The sequence below is a fragment of the Lygodium microphyllum genome, chromosome 1 (genome assembly GCF_053477565.2).
Source record: "Lygodium microphyllum isolate KBCC chromosome 1, Lygodium_microphyllum_v1.1.10, whole genome shotgun sequence".
Lineage (NCBI taxonomy): Eukaryota > Viridiplantae > Streptophyta > Polypodiopsida > Schizaeales > Lygodiaceae > Lygodium > Lygodium microphyllum.
The window spans coordinates 43,078,055-43,100,105 of record NC_141135.1 but is presented as its reverse complement, the minus strand read 5'-3'; positions in this window follow the sequence as shown (position 1 = coordinate 43,100,105).

The window sequence follows — 22,051 nt, the reverse complement described above, 5'->3', positions numbered from 1 at the left end:
CCTAGGCTCTTGTATGGGAGCATAAGGAGTGCCTTCAATACTAGCAGGCTCTTGTGCTGGAGTGTTAGGACTACCTTCACTCCTCGTAGGCTTAAGAGTCCCCTCCATATGATGCACGTGTAGCATCCATTTCTGTAAACACAACTATATGAGAAACACCAAGCGGCAAAGGGGGACCTGGACAACACAAGGGGGAGGGAAGGTTTCAAAATCTTGAGGTCTCCCCCCTCACATTGTGGGGGATCCTTAGTAGTTTGGGGTGAAGTGGACCCACACAACGTGAGGGGGGTGGGGTTCAAAATCTTGAGCCCCCTCTTGCGTTGTGCGGGTCTTTGGATGTTTGGGGCAGGGTGGACCAACACAACACAAGGGAGTGTTCTTAAAATCTCGAGGCTCCCCCTCGCATTATGTGGGTCCTTGGTGGTTTGGGGTGGGGACATGGAAAAGAGCACAATGCAATGGGGAGCGGTGTTTCAAAATCTTGAGGCCCTCCCCTCACATTGTGTTGGTCCTTAGTGGTTGTTTTGGGATGGGGGGGATTGCACATCGCGAGGGAGGGGGGGGGGTTTCAAAATCTCAAGGCCCTCCCCTTGTGTTGTCTGGTCCTTGGTGGTTGTTTTGGGAGGGTGGACCGCAAAATGCAAGGGGGGACCTTGAGATTTTGAAACCCCCCTCCTCATGTTGTGCGGTCCTAATGCCCAAGGGCGGGGGGTGCAAGCTACTATACCAAAAAAATAGAAGTCCAAAAGAGAGTGCAATGAGGGCCGCACCTTAGGACAAAGAGTGAGAATGGACCTTCGATTAAGCAACATGAGCCGGGGGGAGAGGGCAGGAGAGAGAGAGAGTAGAGAGTTAGAGAGGGAGCGAGTGAGCACAAAAATAGGGGGTGAATATGCTCTTGGCTCAGCGCTTTATAGCCTCGGGTATCGAACACATGGTGACTACATGCACATTCATTGCACCACGTGCTCGTTGGTGAACACATGGTGGCTCACTCATTTCTTCACATGCAAAGGGACCATGGTGGGGCAGACACATGGCATGTTCCTTAAATTCTCACATGTTTAGGTGCATGTTCTTGCTGATGTGGCATTGAGTGATGTCAACACATGTAAGCATCATATATAGCACAAAATTTGATGGTCGATTGATTTTTCACTTTGCACATTGCCTACCTCTCGAACCTCCATAACTCTCAGTGTTCATCTACAGTGGTGACTCTCTCTCTCTCTCTCTCTCTCTCTCTCTCTCTCTCTCTCTTTCTCTCTCTCTCTCTCTCTCTCTCTCTCTCTCTCTCTCTCTCTCTCTCTCTCTCTCTCTCTCTCTCTCTCTCTCTCTCTCTCTCTCTCTCTCTCTCTCTCTCTCTCTCTCTCTCTCTCTCTCTCTCTCTTTTTATGAAGCTCGCACAACGCGATATGGCTGATGAGCTGAAAGAGCACCATCCCCTTGCATTGTGTTGGCCCAGGTCATCCTACACAATGTGAGGGGGATGTGAAAAAGTCTCGACCCCCCCCCCCCCCCCCTTGCGTTGTGTTGTCCCCCCTCGGCTAGAGCTACACAATGCGAGGGGGGACCCTCCCAATCTTGCAATCCCTCGCCCTCACATTGTGTGGTCCTCCCCCACCTTGTCAAGAGCCACATAGTGTGAAGGGGGTCTCCTAATGTTGTTACCCCCCGCCCTCGCGTTGTGCGGTATCCCCTAGTGGCCCAGAGCTACATAACGTGAGGGCGAGGGCATCTTAATGTTGCGACCCCTCGCCCTTGCATTGCACAGTTTTCTCTAGCCTTGCACAATGTGAGGGGGGGTCCTAATTTTAAGAGACCCCCCCCCCCCTTGCGCGTTCTACTATTCCCCTTGCCCCGCACAATGCAAGGGGGGGACCTCCTAATTTTGGGACCCCCTCCCTCGCGTCATGCAATTTCGGTCTCTTTTATCCCATTTCTCTAGTTTTTTACCCTTTACTCATTGGGAGTTCTAATATTTTATTTATACTTTTTCATAGATATGATTATAACAAAGCAGACTGTGAGGGTAGTATCATCTAGAGACCCACACATTACACAACAAGGAGCATCCTATAGATAGATGTGCAAGATGATGCATGGGCTGGCCCGTGGCCCAAGCTTGTAGCAGGGATCCGGTTTTGGGAAGAGGTGACCCCCTTGTAGACTAGAGCTTGTCGTAATGGTACTGGTAGCATGCATCAATCCTTAAAGAGCTAAGGAAAATCATGAATCACCATGATTCTATAATTGTGAAGATGTCATTTACTTGGATTGTTAAAGATAAATGCAAAACAAACAACCTAGACTTTTGTTGGCATGCCTCAAGCATTGGATTGCCTACATGAAGTTGTTGAGGACTTTATGGTAGAATTTTTTCAGGACTCCTACATTTTGGCAGCTCATTCCCATAGGGTGATAGTGATGTGTAGGGACTTCAGATCCCTTATGTTACTTAGGTTCAAATACAACAAATTGCTAGTCCCACAAGGCATTACAGATAGGAAGATAAAGGGAATTTTAGAGATCCCTCTCCTCAAAGAGAGCAAGGAGGTGAAAGTGACTGATGTCACACCCTCACATTCCCACAAAACGAGGCTAAATGCCTAGAAGGTTGCCTAGAAAGAAAGGGAGGCTCGTGAGATGGAGGCCAGGGAGACAGAGGCTAGGCAAGAAAAGGTTGAGAGTGCAGAAAAGAGAGAGGCATGTTAGCATGCATGAGGACAATCATGAGATACTTAAGATACAGGGTCCATTTTTTTGATGTTATACTGCCTCTAAGAAGGCTACACTAGCATAGCAGCTCAATGCCATCCACTTTAGTGAGGAGGATATTTGAGTCCTCTCATACCTTCAAAAAGAGGTCAACGATTGTGTAATGGCTACAGTCTTAAGGTATTGTGAAACTCTAACAATTTTGCATCTTCTCTTCGTATGCATATGCCCTAAATCTTACTATTTATTTGCTGTTGCAGCTTAATTCTTGTAAACCTTCCCTCTAATGTTCAAGAGAAGGTTTTTGTCATAGATTCTCTCCTATCAACACTTTTGACCTAGGAGAGAACATTGTATTTGAATGTGTGCCCATGGTACCGAGATTGTAGTTTGGATCTCATACAACATCTGGTTATGGCATCCCATGAAAGGTAAGCCTTTTTTGGCATGTTTCTTTTAAGTTATCTCAAATATTTTTTTAATTGCCAAACTTTATGGTCCTCCTTGCCTTGTAGATCTCATTGGAGCTTGATTATTTATGATATTCTCACATGGAGATGCTTTCTAGTCAACTCAATTGAAGGATACCATGACAATATGAAGTAGTAAGTTTCATGAGAGGTAGAGGGAGAGGAAGAGAGGGAGAGAGGGAGAAAGAAAAGCACTAACTGTGTTTTTGTTTACCAAAATAGTTCTTTGAAAAAGCTAGTAAAGGCTTCAAGGTAGTGGTTCAAGACCACGAAATATTGGACAACAAAAGAGTTATTCTTTACAGAGTACCCAAGTAGGGTGACGGCCATAGTTGAGAATGGAGAGTTTGCCACAATGCAAAATTGCTCCTGGAACATCTACTTCGACAACAAATGGGTGATGTAAGTTTAATTTTTATCAATTTAAGCCTGCATAGCCTTAACAATTTTATACTTAGACTCATTTCTATGATTTTATGCAGGGTGAGCACTTAGCAACTTATACAAATGATGACCTTATTCTGTTTAGTGTAGAGATTGTTGAAATCTAATAAATTGCACTTCTCATCGGAATCTCTCAACACCACCTATGCACAACCCTCTAGCTCCACATCCAAAACCTCGGAATGCCATATCCCCATCCTAATGCCATTGACTTAGATGATTTGTACTCGACTAATGATATTGACTATTTGGACACTTTAGATATAGAGAGAATGCAAAGACTGTAAATATGCCAAAATTATAGTATTCAAATAAAATTTTTATCTCTTGTACATAATCTAGAGTTTTTGTAATCAAATTACATAATTGGAAATGGAATTCAAATGGTTTTTGCATCAATTTTCATCCTCCTTACAATTTTGCATCTATATTTCCATTTGTACCATTGGATAGGTTGAGGCAAGAGGAAAACTTATGTAGTGTGAATGTCCTTACATAAAGTATTTCTCTCTTTTCTCTGGGGCACTTGTACATAAGGTTCATTGTGATTCACGTTATTTTCAAACGAGAAAAATGTATCTTAGACAATGTACCAGATTACATATTCTATTTACCTTGTAACCATTGCACTTGAACAAATAAGTAGCAAGGATATTTAGGTCCTCATTCGTTAGGTCCATTTGCACTTGATGTAAAGAGACCTTTGCCCTTACGCTGAGCATCATTAAGAGCTCATCTTTCGACCAAACCTCTAACATCATCATAGGATTATCAGCATCATCTTGTAAGTCTTGATCAATTACAACGATCTTTCTGTTCACATAATGCCATCTCATGTAATATAAAGTTAGATTAAAATTTTGTGATGCAATCATATATTTGCAAACAACAGGTTTTCATTCCACTTTGGACATAATCCCACACACTTCTTTATATCCGAGCTTTGACGTAGGAAGTCCATACATTTTTTTGATTTGCATATGAACATTGATGTTGTTTTCCAAACTTTCTCATCATAAAAAAATCCACAAAAACATGTGATGGCATGAAGATTGTGATCTTCATTTGTCTGCTATAGCTACATTAATTGTAGATATATTTGAATATCTAAATACATATTTAATATATAAGATTAATATGTTTTCACTTCTGGGATTGGCCACTCTGCACTATCTAAAGCTGGGAGTGGAAGAGGGCTAAGGGATCCAAATCCTGTTATGCTTAATGGTGCACTGTAAAATTTATCATTAAAACAACCCTATCCTTGGCCAATGGCTTGTTAGAGGTCGCTTTGTACAACTGCTTGCCAATAGAGCTATGAATGGCATTAAAGATTCCAAGTATGCTTTTGATAGGTTGCCAGTCTTTAAGGTTTGCTGGATATATATCTACAACCCTAAACAAACTTCAATAAATTCTTGAAACATAAAAACTTGTTTCAAGCATATTGAAATTTTTTGAACTTACAATTTGGTCTATGGCATGGCATGTCAATAGGCCAATTTTGCAAATGCAGTTCTAAGTACATATACAGATGTTGTATAAGCACCTCCTTGATTTTTTTCCCTGATCCTTCGACCTTGAAATCCTTGACTCGCCCCTTGTAGGTGTCAATGAATTTATTTCCATGTTGTCTTCTCTTATTTGTCTGCAACATAACCCAACTACCAATAGAGATAGTAGTAGGAATCCACCTATTGTTGTCAAGATCAAAATCATTATAGATTGTGATTGCTTTGATAGAAGAGGAGGGATGCCGAGGACATGAGGCTTCCCCATTGACATAGAAGATGAAGCAAAAGAAGATGCTGAGTGAAAAGAGAGAATAGAATAGAAAATCTTGTGCAAAAATGAAGGGATGGCATGCACTTTGTTGAACCCTTTGAGTTTTTTGGAAAAAAAAAATGATGCTATACTAGATGGAAAACATTTTGGGTGTATTATTCATAAATTTAAAGAAAATGATCGGGATACTGCAAGTTTGTGTGGGATTGATAAGAAATGTCTCCATCTACTGTCGTTAATTTTGCCAATACCTCTTGTTTCTTGTGCCTCCACGAAATTATGCTCCAAAAATATCTAAAAATGCTTCTTTTCAAATATCTATAAAAACGAGATAAGAGACTTCAAAACTAGAAAACCCCTTTTTTATTGTAACGCTAGCTCTCCTCCTATTGGTTGAGAGGCTTTCTCTCTCTAAAACTAAAAGGCCCAAACTTGAGTCCAAATCTCCCCTAGCTAATTGACATATCAAAAGATTTCTCTTTTATAATTTAGTGAAGGCCATGTTATTGTTGGTCACGTTGCATCAGAAATGGGACACTTTCATGACTACCATTAGTAACTCCATGCTTGCAAGTGGTCTTATGAGTGCTTATGTTGACCAATTTGCTTATTGAGGAGGTGAATAGAAAGAATAATATAGGAGTGCACTCATGGTGAGAGGAAGGTCAAATGTCAGAGAAACTCTCATGAGAGAGGCAAGTTAAGTAGCAAGTCATGCAATAAAGACTATATAGAATAATTATTTTATACACATATTTAAGTAGCCCAACAAGAAGTAATCAAGACTACTGTTGCATGGAACTTAATAGAATAACAGACATTCATAATTTTGAGCTAATTGAGTCCACCTTGTAGGGGAAGCTTCACCTCAACCCCACAGGGATCAACCTAAAAACAAGAACCTAAGTTATATACTATAGTCTCATATCAACCATCTAGCATCATCTTTTGAGGTGACTGCATTGCTATCATCCCTCAAGTGAACCATCGCCACACTTGGCTCAAAGAGAGTAAGAAATGAGGGGGAGAAATGTGCATCAACCCCTCTACCTATAGGATAAAGTCTCAACTTGCTCCATTGAAAAGAAGTAAAGTAGAGAAGAAGAAAAAGTAGCACTCTGTAACCTCAAAGTCTACCTCTCTCACCCTCCAAGCTATGGAAGAAGCAAGGGAAGAAGAGAAGAAAATAAAGAAGAGAGAAGAGCCTTGCTCTCCCATTTCTCACTCACACACTCACTCTTTCACTTTTACTCACTCTCAATAAGGTGCAATGTAAAAAATGTAATATGCTGGTTGGGTTCTAATGATGACACGCTAGGATAGTTAATGTTTGGCCCTTCCTAGACTTGCCTAATCTAACACTTGAATTGTGACAAAAGTCTCTCAATGAATTGAGATCACCCTACCATGAGCATGCCATTGGAGATCTTGCCACCCACTTCTCTCTAGGTTTTTTGTAGTTTGCTAATTAATCCTAGCATGATTTAATTTAACTTATAAAAAACAACTTTCTTAATTAGCCCCCTAAAATAATATTCATTTTCATAAATTAGGTATAGACAAATAAAATTTCAAACAATCTTTTAAAAATAGTTGCAAGCAGTATATTTTATTTATAACTTCCGCAAGGCACAATGTCGTGCTGTCATTTTGTTCCTTACATTGGAACCTATATCCAAAGTACTTGGACACCTGTGCATAGGCACAATCCACCCTTATCTAGCATTAGGGACTTCCAAGAAGACCATCCTGGGCTTGCACGGGTGTTAGGCTAGTCCTCAATGCCCAAGGAATTCATAGCCAAAGCTCCCTAAACACTCTTATTACCTCTTAGCCTAATGACCTCTTTATGGAGGGTCCTCTCACATCTAGGGCTAGTCCTAGTGCCCATTGTGGACAAATCTAGCCCCTTGGTGAAGGGCTACCACTAGTCTTGAGGGAGACCTAGGGTGACTCCAAGAATCCACCCAAGCGGACACAATATCTCTTTTTGAAATGCAGAAACAATGCAATCAACCTATTCTCAACTAGAAAATCATCATTTTCCAAGCAAAAAGCATGTCTTAAAATATTTCATTGAATATCTCACAAGAGAAGATATAGTCCACAACTTATTTCTCCTTACAGTGCAATCACGTAAAGTGATATGCAATAGTTCCCCTTGGTATTTAGGGTAAAATGTTTCTCAATTCTCTTCATATTTCTCAAAGGTCATAAGTCTTTTCTCCTAGATGATATGATATGTTAGCATGCAATACTTTAACATGCATGAGCAAGGCATCTATCTTTACTCCTAGTAGGTCTATCCTTTAGGAGATAACTGTGATTAGTTTCTAATGGACAACTTATTCTCATATTCTAAGGACGTTATAAGTTGTAACTCCCTTCTAAATGCACAATAATTTAAGGATGGTCAAGGATAGATATAAACTTCTCTTTTACCCTTCATTGTTCCAAGCAATAGTAGTGAGCTAAATATAAACTTAACCAATCAATCAATTATTCATTTGATTTAATCAAAATTACTTTAAATATATCCAATGGCACCTAAATAGAAGTTGATGCCAATAAACTTTGTTCACGGGTGTAACCTTTTGTCCTATTCCAACTCTGTCTCGCTTTGAGCCCTCATAACAAGTGAACTCCTTCTAGCATGTGCTTTTGGTCTATCCCTTCCTGGACCCTTATAGCACCTCTGAACTCATATGTCAAGTAAAACTATGTGAGATAAATGGGATAAAAAATACTCCCCTCTTTCCATTATCTCTCCTCTTTACCTCTCTCTACCCCTCTCTCTCTCTATAAATTCTTCTCTATCACTATCTCTTACTACCACTTCTCCCCATTCTCTTTCACTATGTCTCTTTGTCTCTATCTCTCCTACTACTTCTCTCTTTTCCTCTTTTTTATCTCTCTCGATCTCCTTCCACTTCTCTCTCTCTCTACACACACACACACGCACGCACGCACGCACGCACGCACGCACGCACGCACGCACGCACACACACACACACACACACACACACACACACACACACACACACACACACACACACATCACTTGTGTGTTTGGTTGTGTAATGCTGGAAATAATTAATGGCTTAAGCCTTAATTGCTTGGCTTTTATAGCCTCTTCCTACCTTGCTACCATTTAGTGCTTTGAGAGAATGACTCCATATTATGCGCTGGTGATGGATCAAAGCATCTTTAGGAGAATCAACATCAAACATCATAGATCTTGGAGCGTAGTAGCAATCAGAGATGACATCAATAGTGGTGAGCATGCTAATGATGCCATAAGACTGCGAGCTTTTGTTGATGTAGGTGATGATGGAATTTCAATTGAAGTCGTGATGATGATGATGTTGATGGGGAGGGGGGGGGGGTGAAGGACGAAGCAATGACCTTTATTCTTTTTTAACATTTTTAAAAAATTGATTAGTAAGATGATACAAAAGAATTACCTTAAGTGGAAGGACAAGCAAAAATGCAAAAAGGAAAATGACACTGATCTCAAAAAGAAAGAGAAAGATAAAGAAGACAAATACATGTAGCTATGATGATGGTAATGATTTATATGTATTCTCTTTGGGTGATGCATGCTTGGTTGCCATGGTGGATAATGGCATGTTTCAAAATTGGCTTTTGGAATTTAGAGCATCATTTCATGTTACTCCACATAGAGAGTGGTTTACTAATTATGATGTTGGAAAGAGAGGATGTGTCCATCTTGGAAATAACTATGCATGCGACATTGTTAGCATTGGGGATATATACTTGTGACTTCCAAATGGAACTTCTTTTGTCTTGTAGAGTGTATAGGATGTTCCAAACTTGAGTACAAAAGTTGGATTAGTACAAGATAACTTGAGGATTGTGGTTATAAGGTGATCTTTAGTGATCATGTGTAGAAGATTTGTAAGGGATCTCTCATTCTGGCTAAAGGTCCAATATCTAGTACCTTGTATCCTTTGCATGTCTCTAGATTTAAAGATTGTAGATATCACTAAACATCCATTTGCTTCTTTATCATCATCGTTTGGGGCACATGTCATTCAAAGCTTTATGCCATTTGAACTATCTCTAATGTTCAAATTTTTATGATCTTGGTTTTTGTGAGCATCGTCTCCAAACTAAAATGTCACATAAGAGAGGTAGTGGTATTAAAAGATTAGAATGTATTGATTTGGTTCATAAGGATTTGTGTACGCCAATGCCCACAATTTCATTTGAGGACCTTCATATTTTTTCACTTTCATAGATGATGCCACTAGGAAGATTTGGGCATTTTTGTGATTTCATAATAGATTTGCATCAACTATTGAATGGATTCAGGTTTAGTAGTAGCTATTATGTCTAAATTATCATCAAGGAACATCTGGGTGACAAAGATTTGACCATTCAGCAAAGGGAGACCTTTGATTACACCTACATAGACCTTAAAATCAATGTGCTCCAACAAAGGTTGCATCACTAATGTGAACAACAATGGAGCCAATGAACAACCTTGTCAAATTGACCTCCTTAACTCAAAGGATTGAGTATGATATGCATTGATGCTAATTGCTATTGCCTAAGCATTACTAAAGAGGGTGCTCAACATTCTGCAAAAGCCCCCTCCAAATACACAATTCCACAACTAATTTTATCATAGGCTTCTAAATCCATGTTCATTAAATAATAGCCTCTAGCCAACCCCAATACATGGTCAATTTCCCACAAGATATTGATCCACGATCCAAGTGCAAGCTTCAAGCGAGCTAGAAGAGAAGAGAAGAGAAGAGAAGAGAAGAGAAGAGAAGAAGAGAGGAGAAGATGGAGAGGTTCTCCACCAAGGTCCCTCACCCTCATACACTCACTCCCTCATACTCTCACACTCCCTCTCTCAAGCACAAGCTCAAGCAAGCAAGCAAGCAAGCAAGAAGAAGAAGAAGAAGAAGAAGAAGAAGAAGAAGAAGAAGAAGAGAGCTACTTTTGACCACATATAAGAATGAGCTTCTCATTCACTTTTCAACTTTATATACAAAACCCTAAATCCCTTTTGGGTAGTCATCCCCTTATCCCCTTTTTTACATGGCCGACCATGGCCTAGGCCCTTTTTCCCATTGTCCTCCTATCTTCCTAGCTTCCTTCCTTCCGCCCATCTACCTTTACAATTTGCACAGGTGGGAGGCGATGCTCTTTTACAAAAAATTTTAGGGGCACCTTGCATTAAAAAATGCACTTTTGCCTTTGACTTAGCTTTTGAGGCCCCCCTTGCGCTTTCGGCCGTTTCCCTTCTTGCTTCTTTCATTGTGTCCGATTCCCTTTTGGGCCACCTCTTTTAGGTCCTGACTTGCACTTTTCCACTTTTTTCGCTTTCTTCTTGTGCTGAGGTTAACATGGTGCATAACAAAATAGGGGAGGATAGTCTCGAGGAAGGGGGAGCCAAAGAGGATAAGTTGCATGTTTTAACTGACAATAGAAAAATTTTGGTTATAATACGGAATGCTATCATTGTGGTGAGAAAGACCATATTTCCAATAACTATTTCAAACAGAAAGCTAAAATTAAATATGGAAAAAAACCACGAGGAAATTATGCTTCCACTAGCAAAAATAACAATAATAGAAGTGAGCAATTTTTTGCCATGCAATGTTTTATGAATATGTATGTTGATGGTTTAACTAAGAATGATACACATTATGTAGACTCAGGTGCCTCTAACCACATGACTTCTTGTGGAGAGTGAGTTATAGATATGCATAGTCTAGAGTCTCCAAGCTATGTGGACATAAGAGATGATACAACCCATCCTATTACTCACATTGAAAATGTTCCCTTGAGTATGCAGCAAAATTGTAAAACAAAGTACTTGGCTAATGTACTACAAGTACCAAACATAAGTAAGAACCTAGTTTTGTTGGTCAGATGGTGGAACAAGGGTTGCAAGTTCAATTCACATTTGATAATTGCCATATAGAGGACCCTGGAAATGGTTACAGGTTGATTGTAAAAGGTAAATGTGCTAGCAGATTGTTTACTCTTGATGTAGATTTGCTTGAAATGAAAGGTACTATGTTTGCCCAAGGTTCAGGTGTTGTGGTTGATATTGAAATTTGACATAGGTGGATTGGTCATACAAATGTGTAGCATTTGAAAAATATGTAGTTAAAATAGATTATGGATGGCTTATGAAATTTTAGAGTTGATGGGATGCATAAAGTTTGTGTAGCATGTCAACTTGGAAAGTAGTCAAGGCATCCATTTTCACATGAAAAGCATGTATGCAAGAAGCCACTATAGTTGATATATTATGATGTGTGGGATCTTACAAAGACTACAACTATGAGTGGCTGCAAGTATTATATCTCTTTCATTGATCAACATATTCATGAAGTATGGGTTTATTTTATGCTTGAGAAAAGTGAGGTGTTCACTCACTTTAAAAGCTTCAAAGCTTTGGTTGAGAAGGAGATAGGGTTATGTATTAAATGCCTAAGGTTGGATGGAGGGGGAGAGTAGTTCTCCAATGGATTTTTTTTATTTTTTATTAAAAAAGGTATTCACACACAATTTACATATAGGTATGATCCACAGCAAAATGGAGTTGTGAAGTAGAAAATTAGGCATATTGTAGAGTTTTCTCAAGCATTGATGTTTGAGAGAAACTTGCCTCACTATTATTTGACTGAAGTAGTTGCTACTATTGTATAAATTATGAACAAGACACTCATAGCTATTGTATATGGTGTGATACTTGAGGAGAAGTATGCAAGTAAAAAGCCAAACCTATACCTCTTGAGAGAATTTTGATGTATTTATTATGTGCATACTCTTGATGAATTGCATAATAAATTGGATTCCAAAGTAGAAAAATGTGTATTTATGAGATACTCTATTTATGAGAAGAGATACAAATGTTATAATCTTATTATGCATGAGATGAGAGTTAGCAAGGATGATGTCTTTGTTGAAATGAGTAGAATGTGTAGGATACAGTTGGGATTGATGTGTATGAGAGTGTGGCTATGCAGAAAAAAAGTCAACAGTCAGGCCATATGAGTCTCCTAGTTATGGATCGATATATAGATTATGGTCGTAAGTCACTCCACCAAAAATTTTACAAGTGTGAAGAAAATACGAGAAAAAGGTTGGAGATTCACCTATTATGATTGATGTATCATTAGGTTTCTCTTATTTTGATGTGGATTCAAATGGCTCTGGTCAAAACTTGGATGAAGAGTTTGGGATTCCCTCTATCAAGACACCCACTGTGAGGAAGGCACAAGAGGATAATAAGGCACCTAGTATTGATCTAGGTCTATGCATGTCAACAAGCATAAGGAAGTCCATGCATATGATATGTAGCTCATCACTTTCCATACATGGCTAAGATTGTGTAGGATATAGAGCCCACTAGTTTTGAGGATGCCTTGGGTAATACACACTTGAGTAATGCTATGAATGAAGAAATGGCTACACTTAAGGTGCCATATTTCAATATCTGCAACTACTCCTTTTCCTTTAGCATACATAGCAGTATCCATTGCAGGAATTCCAATATCTAAAGTGAACATTCGGTCAACTCTACTTCCTTTTGCGACCAACCTGTACTTATCATTAAAGTCTTCTACAAAACAACCTTTTGCATTGAATCGAACCCACAATCCCTGCTCTACCATTTAGCCAACATGCACTAGATTCTTTGTAATTGATGGCACATGTAATACATCTGTCAGACTCTTTGTCTGGCCATCATATAAGGACAAGGGAAGCTTTCCAATGTGTGAAATTGGGTGGCATGAATCATCACCCGTCTACATGTAACTTGGGTTTTGTAAGTCTTGCATCTCTCCAAACCATTCAACATGACTGGTCGTATGATTAGACACACCTGAATCGACATACCATACATCATCATGTGTCCCCTTTCATGTAACTGCATTCATCATATGCTGCATAACAAACAGACACTCATTTTTGTCTTCATTCTGTCGTGAAGACAATGCATAGTTTTCTTGCTACAATTTACCACTGTGAATATCATCCTTCTTTGCATAGCAATGGACTGCAATATGGCTTGTTTTGCCACAATAATGGCAAACAATAGCAAAATTTCCAGAACCTCTATTCTGCCATCCACCTCTTCCTCTAGAGCTCCCCCTGCCTCTAAAGTTTCCTCTGTCTCCAGAAACCTGCATTTCACCAAACTGTTGATTGAACCTATTTTGCTGGTTATCACCAGCACGTCCCATACCACGGCCTCTCGAAGAGAATCTACCACATCCCCTTCTTGAAATCGAGTAAAATTCTTGGACCTATTCACCATTTCTTTCAAATGAATCACCCTGCATATTGATCTCTTCAGTAATCATGAGAGAGATCAGCTCATCAAAATCCGAAAATGGCTTCCGTACATATACTGAAGTAACAAATGATTTCCATGCCTTCTCATTGTTAAGGCCACTCAGAGTGAATTAAACCAAATCATCATCATCCGGCATTGCATCAATCATTGCTAAAGCATTTGCAATGCTCCTCACCTTCAACACATACTCATTGACATACATTTTTCCTTTCTTCAAGGCATTCAACTCTTGCTTGAGTTGAATCTTTCGTGCCTTTATATTTACTGAAAACATGCTCTCAAAAATTGTCCAAGATGCATGTGAAGTTTCTGCATTTCTGATATGTCCCAGCATAGTATTATCGATGACTGCAGATAACCAGTACATCACCTTTTTTCCTTTCGCATTCCATTCTTTCCATGGCTTTAATTCATCTGCAGTCGGAGGGATACCTAGCTCTGGCTCCTTTTCTTCACCTAAAAAAGACTCATAAAGGCCCTTTCCAATGAGGAAGTTCATCACACGAAACTTCCATGAAGGGTAGTTGTTCTTGTTGAGCTTCTCAATAATGGGATTTCCACTATTCTCTGCCATTATCACAAACAAGGATACAACATAGTAAGCTAGTCTTCTGCAATCTTTCACAACACGTGCACAGAACTACACCAAGCAACCTTTTTCACTAATTGCTCAATAGTACATGTAATCTCCAACCTCTTTGTAGATAAACCTTATGTTTGTTTTTTGCAAACACCTCAAAAATTACAGATTTGCAATTTGTAACCTATGCACCCACTTTCAGTCAATACAGCCGAAATCACAATGTACCCTGAAACTGCTGTTCGCAACCTTGCAGCTCTAAAACGGGGCTTGAAATAGCCTCATATGCCCAAAACAACTATGGAAATGCCCTAGAGGGCTTATTTGTAGAATATACATTGATCTACTCACACACCAAATCTCACAGCAATCTGAGATTTTTTCTCGACCTTGCTTTTGGTGCCTCCACAAACACTATCCAAGCGAGAGAGTGGAAGAATGGGAGAGCTTCTTACTCGTTGCTTGCTTGCTCAAACCTTGCTTCTTCTCCTTCACTTTAGCCTTTGAAATCAGCCTCTGTCAGTGGCATGGCTCTGATACCATGTCAAGAATCGCCTGATGGGGGAATTTGCTTGAGCTGCTGCACCAAACACACACTGTATACACAAGAGGAAGCTCACTCAAGAACACAAGAAGAGAGATGGAGGCCAAAACGTTTTTCTGCTGGTTTTTTCTTCTTCTACCACACACTGTACAATGTACACAAAGTATAGATAAGATACAACATAAAGGAAAGTGGCCTTCTAAGTCAAACAGTGCATAATCAACTACACTAATCAATTGGCGTTATATCTTTGCTAGATGTAGGTAGGTGTAACAAACTAAATATAATAAGTGATAAGTCAGCGGCCATGTGAGTATCATAATGACCACCAACATGCTAAGTGTAGACATGCGGACCCATCTAGCCAGTCGGTCCATCAACGATGTCCGCACGTGTTGAGCTTGCCATCTCAACACTTCTAGGCGATAACCCTTGATGTTTAGGCATCCATTATAGCTATGGATCCTAGGTCTTAGCTCTGATTTCTGTGGTTTGCTGGCGTTGAGGTCTGGAAAGTTGTGACAAGTCATGACCCCCCTTCTTAGGCTTGGTGGTGGGTTGCTCTACCGATGGCTTTGCAGGCTTTGATTGAGCCACGCTGCCCTTGCTGAAAGCCGAGACTATACGGATGTTGTCAATGGCTAAATGAATGCATTGCGTCTGGTAGTCGACATTACAAAGTGTTTCCTTTTTAAATGTACGTCCTAGTAGCGATTCCATACTTGCATCCTTTGCATTCAACAACACATAAAAGATCATGGGCATGCTTTTAGACTTGATAGATATAACAACCTTGCACTTTCCCAAAAGTGTGTATGATCGGTCCCCCATTAGTGGGATATAATTGTGGTTTGCCAATTTGAATCCAATGATCATGTTTGCTTGGTAGTGGCAGTTATGCGTAGGTAGGTGCTATGACTTCCGCATCTTCATCTTGAATTTCCGTGAAAGTGGCCACTCGTGCATTGACAGGGTTAGGTTGTCTATGCGAGCTCCTAGCCATCATGTAGAGACTAGTACTGAGGGTGTTTCACTAGGCTCACTAGTTGCCTTACCGGCTTGCTCGTACTCCTCATTATCCGAGAATGGCAGATCGATTGCGGCTAGCACATGCATCCAATCTCGCTCATCCTCAAGACAAGGGACATACTTGGTGAGCGGCTCGTATGATTTTCAAACTTGTGCATCACCCTTCAGCATGGCTAAGATGGCATCTAAGTCGACTGGCGTAGTCTTCCAAGTATCCATTTCTACCCTTACCACTTCTATTCGATTGCCTAGGAAGTTCGGACCCTTGCCCTAGTCTTCTATGACTCGTGCATTCCTCATCCAGGGTTGGCCTAGCAGGATGTCGTAGTCCACTCCCTTCATGACAATGAAGTTCACAGAGAACTGAACACCTGCGATCTTCAACGGCTAAATTTTCAACACTCCAAATGGCCTAACCTTCATTCTATTGACCAGCGTAACATTGAGCTGAGCATTCTCAATATGTGGATTACCCCAAGCTTGGAGTATTGGATGGCTAAGCACACTGACTCCTACCCTTGTGTCCATGATCCCTTTTCATGAGGTATCTCCTAATGCTAGGACTCATAGGACTGCATGTATCTCTATGCCCAACTTAAAAGCATTTATGTATAACGACTTGGGCACTGAGTGCAGTGTTAGACTAGGTATCTGAGTTACTACATCATGATCATGTAAGTTAGCTACCCCTTGCTCCATTGGTCCTTCAACCCACAGCTTCAACCTATGCCACAGTATTGGATGCTACCTAAGTAGATCTCCCGAAGGAAAAGTCACTGGGGTTGTCACTAATGTAGTGAGGAGGTTATCAACTACTTGTGTCTATCCTAATTCAGCACTCCTTGGCCATTGGCCTTGGCTAGTTTTGTAATATTTCCCTCCCCTGCCGAATGACCCATCCTTATAATTAACAAAAAGTTAAGAAAAAAAAGAATTAACTCCCCCCTTACTCACACCGCCAAAGCTGGCAGATGGGGGGGGTTGCCATGTGTTGATGAGTGGGAGGGGGCTGTCATGTGTTGACGAGTGGGAGAAGGGCTGCCATGGCAAGACAAGTGGGAGGGGGGGACTGCCGTAGGAAGACAAGATGGGATGGAAGAGAGAGGAGAAGCTGCATGGTGGCCAACAAGCACCATGGGAGATCAGGATGATGTGGAGCTACATCGACTAACCCTTCTCTCCCCCTACCATACTCTGCATGATGGGCGTTCACTTGGATGGCTTGTTGGGGATAAGGGGGGGCCTCCATACCAAGCTATCCCCCCCCCCCCCCCCCCCCAATACACTATAAAAGGTCCTTAGGTGTAAGAAGGAGGGGATTACGATCGCTACTCTTCCTTGCTATCAGAATAGAGAGAGAGAGAGAGAGAGAGAGAGAGAGAGAGAAATCTCCCTTGAGGCTTCCAAGCTTCCCCTTTCTTTTTCCCCCTCTTTGAGAGGGTTCTCATGGTCGATTTCCTTCCAGAAGGAATCAACTCTCTTGTAGCCTGGGTGCGTAGCCGCGAAGAAAAAGCCGAATTATACGATGCCTCCCAAGCGAAGTAAGATCCAATCGAGTGCGAATTCTGCTTCAACCGATGGAGCTGCGGGTCAAGGAACAATAACACTTGGTAACCAGGTGCGTTCCATAAATCCTACTTTGATGGGAACTCTTGAAAATGTGGATCAAATTCATTGGGAAGGGATAAGTATTTTGGTAAAAATCTATGATACCTAACCACCAATTAGGTTGCATTATTCAATCATGTTGGAAATTGTGTTTTATTGCACTCTGGTATGTTTAGAATGAACAACTTGCACAAAAGATTTCACATTTGTGCACAATGAAATCAAGGACTTTATTGATTGTGTTCGTAGTGCATTAGATTTATGCACTAGCATTGGCATGCTTGAGAGGTAAAAGAAACTGAAAAATGGGTTATCGGGATAATAAAGCATATTCATCATTAAGCGGAAAGCGTACTTTTTGAATCGCAAAATTTGTGAAATTGGAAAGGTAGGAGTAAAGGCTTGAATCAAGTCCATGAGGACTGTGAGTTGCTACAATAATGGTTAAGTATGTTTAGGTCATTGCAAGGCTAAGCCGGGTATTAGGCCCCTATAAATCTTTGGAGAGAAGTAGCTCGTACTTGCATTAGTCCCGATGACTTCGTGTTCCTCACACAAAAGAAAAATACAAGTCTCTATTTATGATTTGCATAAGTGCATTGAAATGAATTCCCAAGAGTAAAACTCTGCATTGCATCATCATCTTAAGAAAGACTCGCATCTAGATTGTGTGGTATCATGGACAGTTTTAGTTGCACTTCTAGGGATTCATCTTAAAGATAGTTATAAGACATGCATATGAAGTGCTAAACTTAATTGCTCATTGCAGTTCAATAAGATGAATCCTATATACGCAAGGATAGGGCCTAGCTCAACTTATTTGGGGTTTAAAAGTAAATGAGCCAAACTATTGTTACATTCATAGGAGGACCTTGAGACAAGTAAAACACTCATTGGTCTCTATTCTACATCTGGCCTCAATAAAGTTGAAACAACCTTGAAGATATCAACTGTAACCATGACACAACTTGATGTTAATACAAGAGAACTCGAGTGTCGTTTTTCCAAGACAAGAACCTTGGAGTAAAGGCTAGCAAGCTAGGACAGCTACCATCTGGATATAGATCCAATTGCATAATTACTCACTCCTATCACATAGGAGTGGGGTCGAAAAGAAGTATTCCCTATCCCAATGTGAGAAGGACAAACACTAAGTGTCAAAGAAAGGGACTCCACCTTAGCAGATGTCCCGAGCACTCACTTGCACCATTGTTTGTGCTTATAAATTTAGGAACACCGCTTGTAAAAAGATTGTATGATCCCAAACTCATAAAAGAAGTGGGAATAATGAATTAGGTTGAACTTTGGAAGGCACACCAAACCACCCCCAATTGGAGCCGCCAACCCTAGACAAGGGGGTTCTAAATAGCCGTGATGGGAACATGGACCGAACCTACCACAAGAGGTCTCTCCATAGGTTGGTTTGAATGTAGGAGGATGCTTGGATGCCGGGGGGGCCTCTGGCTGTATATTCACTGCCTCCGAGTCCTACTCAAATGATCTGTGTGACTTGAGATAGATTCTCGAGGGCCCCTGTTACTAGTGCAAGGGCGAAATCTTGAAGGAAATAAGGTGCATCCTCACAGATTGTGGATATTGCTCCTTTTGAACAAGACTTGTATCTTAGCTAAAATGCTAATATTAAGTTTACTTCCAAGGAACCTGTCTGAAATTGTTTTCATGTTAGTGCCGTAAGATTATGTGAATGAATCATGTTCCCAAAAAGGCTTAATTAAGGAAGCTATTTTTAAATGTCACACATAAATGTGATATGGGCTAATTAGATAACTAAAGTACGCCTATATTGGGAAGTGGGTGGGCGGAACCCCGATGGATCCGAGGGTGGTCCCAGAGAACTGGGAGGCTTCTCACAAGGTTTTATCATTGTTCGACCTTTAGGCAATACGGGGTTAGAACCCGATTCATCCGTATTAGGGAATTAGAGTGGGATTATGCCCTACGGCAGAGAGGTGGAGCGACGCATCCCTCTCGTTTTTCATTCTCCTTGAACCAAGTGGGGTATGGATCTGCTTCGGATTGGGTAACTTTGCATAAAGTAGAATGTCCAGGATGCAATGCTAGAATGATGTCAGGAGACCTTGACAATTAGGGACTCAAGTTTCAGGTTGATCCTAGTGGGTTCGCCGTGAACGTTCCATTGCGAGGCAGACTCGGGAAATTGTAGGCAAGAAAACCCATGACACTCCATGGGAGTGTCAAGTGGCAACGCTTAGATTTGTTTCTCGATGGACTGTCAAAACATGCTTGGACAGCCAATAGGCAGCATGCCATAGTTGGTATCAGAGCCGACCAACGACTAAAACAATTAGGATAGATCAGGAAGAGTGAAGAGATATTTTCATTAGAAAATGTTTTTCTTTATACTCACTTGTGGATTGTTACCGCTTCCAGACTTACGAGGCATGGAGTAGGTTCCTCATATTTCATATCATGTTTAGGAAAGTGTAATAAAACATAAGTCACCTTAGTCTAGAGTAGGCTAGGGTTAAGTATAAAAGGTGGAGATGTAACTTGTGAGGGATCTTTTTTCCATTTCAAGCAATACATGCTTTGAGGTTCCTTCCTCCCACCAACTAAGAGGGTGCATGCTCTTAGCCACCTAGATATGGGGTGCATCCATGTCCCACCTTGACATGAGGTGAGTATTCATGTTGCAGCTTACATCTATGATTCTTAGCCTTCCATGGCAATACTATTTCATGCCTAGCTACCTTGGCTATGGCTTCCTTGCAAACATGGTGTATTTCTTGTATTTCTTTGCAAGCATGGTGTAACTCATAAATTTCTAGTTATTTGACTTGCTGTGAAAACTAGTATATTACATTGGTATCAGAGCATGGACTTTGATCCATGGGAAGAGTCATTTTCTTGGAGAATTTAGTCACAAGGACAGGAACTAGTTAACTGGAGTACCAAGATTTGGCCATAGGGTTTGGTACAGTTCAAACCGTGACTAGTTAGAGTTCTCTGCAACAAGTCGGGACTAATTTTGGAGGTTTCTTGAAGAAGATCTCGAGGAAGATGGAGGTTCTTGGTTGAAATAGCAAGACGTGGTCAAATGGAGGTCCATTTTGAAGGTTCTTGACCCTAATTGGATTTTAATTGGGATTATAGAAGTTAAACCTTGATTACTTTTTTGGGACCAGTTTCTCTCTCTTCTTCCCCTCAAGCTTTTCTCTAAGATTCCATGGCTTCTACTACTTCAATCTTCCTCCAATGGTCATTACTCACCAATGAGACACTAGGGCTTGATTCCTTATGCCATAAGCTTCATGTAGAGCAGTCTATTGCTTAGCTTAAGCAATCTTGATCATCCAGGACAAGAGGAGCAGTCTGCGTTGATTTTCAGCCTCTTCTATTCCACGAAAAATTTAGCCATTAATCTTGGCTATGACTATTGCAAGCTTCAACAAGGATTACTCAAGCATTTCAATAAGTATTTAGTTCTATTTCCATGCTCTTGATCATTCTTGACCTTCCAAACCTTGGCTATGGCAGATTCATGACAACAGTGAGTCTTCTTTGAAATTTCTTCAATAGATCATAGGGCTTTTGTTCTAACAAGCATCCTTGAGCTTCTTCAGCACTCACTGAACCGACATTGAAGATTTCTTGCAATATTAGAGAACTTCTTCTCTTGGAATGAGTCAAAACAAGGCAGCCACTTGAATTAGAGCACTTCTTCTCTTGGAATGAGTCAAAATAGGGTAGCCACTTGAATTCTCAAAATTTTTGATCTTTGAAGCACGTTATCATGGGGCTTTTGGTTCTTGATGCATCCTAAAGCTTCTATTCATGGGATTATATCAATAATTCATGGTCTTGTATCAATATTGCAAGAATAGGGATTCTTCTTGGAATTGCAAGTGTATGGGCAGCATATGCAAGCTTATGTGCTACAATGGAAGAGTTCTCCATCAATGATTGAACTTTTGGATTCTCAATATTGATTCCCTTTCAAATTTCCAGTCACATTTAGGCTACAAGGATCACTTCTATCAAGCTTTTGGATATTGGAGCTTTCTTGAAGAGAAATTGGATTCAATGAGCTACATATTCATTATGGGGATTGTAATTTGAGGATATTCTTGGCTACATCAAGCGGGAGCTCAGGAATTTCAAGTCTCATACGGGTATTGAATCTTCCATAATCATTTACTTCAACAATACAAGAGGTATTTTTTAATTTTTCTCTTAATCCCTTTAAAATCCAATTGCTTAAGCCATCCATTTGTTGAAAAGGTATAATTAAGAGTAATATCATTTAAGAATTACCATTTGATTGCATATAGACCCAACTTAGGGATGAATGATGTCATGATGAATTCTTTTCATCTTACCACCAATTGTTGCTAATTCCCCATTTGTTGGAAAAATTGTGCTAATCCTAATCTTGAATTACTTAATGTGATTGAATGCAATATGACTGAAAATAAGAATCAATTGGTAAGTGGAATAGAATTGTAAAGCCATGAGTCACTGCTGTAGGTATTCCTTACCCA